The sequence below is a fragment of the Geospiza fortis genome, unplaced genomic scaffold, assembly GCF_000277835.1.
Source record: "Geospiza fortis unplaced genomic scaffold, GeoFor_1.0 scaffold909, whole genome shotgun sequence".
NCBI lineage: Eukaryota > Metazoa > Chordata > Aves > Passeriformes > Thraupidae > Geospiza > Geospiza fortis.
In genome coordinates this window covers 28,743-32,848 of record NW_005054520.1, presented here as the reverse complement: position 1 = coordinate 32,848, position 4,106 = coordinate 28,743, and the positions used below count along the sequence as shown (strand labels likewise).

The 4,106-nt window shown below is 49.6% G+C and overlaps 1 protein-coding gene across 1 annotated transcript in view; it reads left to right on the top strand.

The window, feature by feature from the left end:
- Window positions 1-20: 20 nt before the first annotated feature.
- The window catches only part of LOC102044659 (serum albumin), a 26,568-nt gene continuing 22,482 nt past the window's right edge, over window positions 21-4,106 (top strand). Inside the window, exon 1 of the mRNA XM_031063655.1 lies at window positions 21-126. The gene's annotated coding sequence lies outside the window, so the exon portion shown is untranslated. The remainder of the gene's footprint in view (window positions 127-4,106) is intronic.

The window sequence follows — 4,106 nt, the reverse complement described above, 5'->3', positions numbered from 1 at the left end:
GCCAGACACCCCTTTCCCCCCCGCCTCCTTCCCTTCCTTCCGCCCGCGCCGCCGCCTCGGTCACCGCCCCGGCGCCGGAACCGCCGCTTGCGTCATCACCCTCAGCCTTCGGCCCGCTGCGCCTCGGTAAGGGCAACGGGTGCCTCGGCCTGGCCTCCGTCGGGAACTTTCCCCGAGAGCCTCCTCCGTGGGCACGGAGGTGCCGAGTTACCCCGTCAAGGCCCGGCGGGGCCCCGCGGTCTGTGGGGGCAGCACCGCCCTCAGAGCGTGAGGGAGCGCGCCTAGGGCGGGAAAACGCCGTGAGGGAAGGCCCGTGTTGAAACTCCACAGCACTCAGAATTCCGCCTAAAAGTGATGGTCTCTCACACCGTGAGGACAATATGCATTAAAAAGCAACCTCCTAACGCCTCCGATAATAGAAATTGCGGGGGGGCGTCGTTGAAAGGGTCAGAAAATAAATTGGTAGAGTATCACTAAAAGTGGTGGTCAGTGAAACCACAGAGCACAGAATTCCAGTTAAAAGCTATGTCCAAGGAACGACTGGAAATGGCAGTCTGTGGTGATCTGTCAAGGTTGAAGTCGGTGATCTTTTCCAGCCTAAGTGTCTCTGGGATTCTGTGTTGCACACAATTCGTTCCCACCAAGCATTCTGCATTCAAGAGTAACCTCCAAATCCCTGTTTTACAATAATTTTCTTACCATTTCACTAAAAATGACCAACATTAAGATGCCCATGCCAATTTGACTATATTTCTTTGATGAAACCCTTTGAATATGTCATCATGCCTTGGCTCAGCCCTCAGGCCCCCCAGCCCAGATTTTCATCCCCAAAGTGTACTTGGGTTATTAATACTGTTGCCTCCATTAGGGCAGACCAAGTCTTTTTAGACCTGTTGGAAATGAAAATTATTTTCACCACAGAAACACATGATTGTAAAGATCAGTAATGGCTCTATGCACTGGTACAGTATGGGTGTTTTGGAATTGGCGTTTCAAACCAACAATGCCTGTTCTGGTTATGTTTTACAGAAATGAAAAAAGATTGTTGTCATTTGAGTAATTAGGTGTTTTCTCTTATTTGGCTGATGTTGGATAGCACCGGTCAGATGTGCAGCTCCTCTGAAATCACACATTCCTTTTTAAATAAATCCTCAGCTGGCGTTCATCATGCCTTCCAATTCAGAAGATTAACTTCTAATCTTCAGGTGTAAGATCTCTCTCTCTATATATATATATATATGTATATAATATGTATATATTATATATTATTCCTTTATAAATATCTCTGCAGATGATAGTTTGATGTAATCCAGGAGGGATAAACTGAATACTCTAAGCCACCGACCTCCAACTTCCTGGTGTAACTGTGCAGAAATCTCAAACCACACCAGCATGAGATGTGTGATGGGAGATCAGTTACAATAATACTTTTGTCCTCTTATATATATATATATATATATATATATATAGCATTAAAATTAATGCAAATGCTTTGATTTTACTGGTTTCTATCGGGATGCAAGCAGAGATGAAACCTTTGTTATTTGTTACAATTACATATATATGTTATTTAGCATTTATGTATTATTTGTTGTCATCACAAGAGGCAGAAAAGAGACTTGTGAGTAAATACAGGTAATCTCAGCCCTGCCAGCTGAGATTTGTGGTGTGACAAGGATGTCACTTCAATGTTTGATGCGAGAGGTGGGTGACTTTGAACAAAACACACCTGAGATGGCTCTGGCTGTACGAGCAGCCAGACAGGTCCAAATGCACCACACTGACCCAGCTGGGTCCGGGAAGGGTGGCTGCAGGGCTGGGTTTTACCCTTGGAGCTGTTTTCTGCCCTCCCTCTGTCCCTTCCCAGGCCGGTGTGAGGCGGGGAATGGCCTCCAGTGAACGGCTCTGCCGCAGAGCTCGGGCTGCGCTTACTCTGGGCTACATTGTATCACATATCTGCCTGTGAGACCGGCTGCATTTGCACCTTATTCCAAGTATCCATTCAGGCTGTTAGACTTGGAAAGGCTCCAGCTTCTTGCTACCAAAGGCAGCCGTAGTATTTAATCTGTGTGTGGTACTCCCCAGCCCGGGGTCATATGGAGCGCAGTTAGCAGCGCCGCTCATGTTGGCACAGGCGGAGTGGCCTGGCGGAGACTGTTTGTGCCGTTTCTTTTATGGCGGTGACCTCTGTTCTGATCAAAGAGTGGCGCCTCCTCGTTCGGCACTGCATGGCAAGTCCTTTTCCTCCATTTCACAGCTCTCCCTGCCACCCGAGCTTGAGCCTTTTGTGCTGGAGTGCAGCAGAGGAAGGGTCTAGAGAGGAAATCATGAGGAGCGGCTGAGGGAGCTGGGGGGCTCGGGGAATGGCCTCCAGTGAACGGCTCTGCCGCAGAGCTCGGGCTGCGCTTACTCTGGGCTACATTGTATCACATATCTGCCTGTGAGACCGGCTGCATTTGCACCTTATTCCAAGTATCCATTCAGGCTGTTAGACTTGGAAAGGCTCCAGCTTCTTGCTACCAAAGGCAGCCGTAGTATTTAATCTGTGTGTGGTACTCCCCAGCCCGGGGTCATATGGAGCGCAGTTAGCAGCGCCGCTCATGTTGGCACAGGCGGAGTGGCCTGGCGGAGACTGTTTGTGCCGTTTCTTTTATGGCGGTGACCTCTGTTCTGATCAAAGAGTGGCGCCTCCTCGTTCGGCACTGCATGGCAAGTCCTTTTCCTCCATTTCACAGCTCTCCCTGCCACCCGAGCTTGAGCCTTTTGTGCTGGAGTGCAGCAGAGGAAGGGTCTAGAGAGGAAATCATGAGGAGCGGCTGAGGGAGCTGGGGGGCTCAGCCTGGAGAAAAGGAGGCTCAAGGAACTCCAGAACTCCTTCGAGACAGGAGGATGCAGCCAGGTAGAGGTTGGGCTCTGCTCCCAGTTCACAAGCAATAGAAGAAGAAACAAGCCTCAGGTTGTGCCAGGGGAGGATCGGGTGGGAAACGAGGAAGAATTTATTCGCAGAAAGGGTTGTCAGGCATTAGGACCGCTCAGGGAAGGGGTGGAGTTACCATTCCTGTTATAAGTAGAAAAAGCTGCCAATTTTTTTAAAAGGTTGCAGAGTGAACAAGTTGGACCAATTGCTGCCAGGGTTGTTATTGTAATCACCAGTCATTTTCGTTAACTACCTGTCGTTGATGGTTAAGAATTCCGCCTTTTGTCGAGTGACACCCTGCTGCTTCCTAGAAGATGACACCCAGACGGTGGAGGGGAAGGGACATCGAGTCAACATGCAAATGACAACGGATCCAGCATGCAGCGGGAGAGACCCCTCACCAAACCTAGCCAAAAACCCCTAAAACAACGAGCCAACACAAAATTGACGAATCAAAGTGATGACTAGACGTGAGGAATAAAGTCCAGAGCCTGCAGAGACGCTGAGACCCTTTTTTGCCCCTCGCCCTAGCCAGAGGACCTCGGCCAGAGGCAGGACCCTGGGGGTCAGACCCAAAGAACAAGGGAGTTCCCGATGCTCTAGTGAGGACGGACCCCCAGCTCTGCCCACAGACCAGGGGACACAGCTGAACTCTGCCTCTCCTCCGAATCACTCCTGGGAGCAGCAGCAGCAGCAGCAGCAGCAGCGGCGCGAGCACGGACCTGTCGGTTTCCCCCCTCCCAGAGCTGATCACTTATAATGAAGGCATTAATGAGGAGAAAAGTCGCCTGCCCGTGTTTATTTCAATTCCTGGAGGTGTTCAAGAGACAGCTGGTCAGGGCACTCAGTGCTCTGGGCTGGTTGACAGGCTGGAGACTCGTCACAGCTTGGACTCCATGGTCTTGGAGGTGGTTCCCAATCTAAATGACACTGAGATTTTGTGAGTGCAACAGCAAGCAAAGCACTTGAGTTCTTTAGAGACGCTCAGTTTTAGACCCATGAGGCTTATAAAATTTGATTTTGTCGTAGGCAAAAGCTGCTAACACAAGTCTGCTCCTAACCATCTTGGTTTGGATGGTTTGAATGCCTTGGGAAGGTGCAACACTTCTCCAGCACTTTATATTTTAGAAACCCAAACTAAAACGTTGTTGTAAATACTATGATAATCACCAAGACATAATGAAGGAGT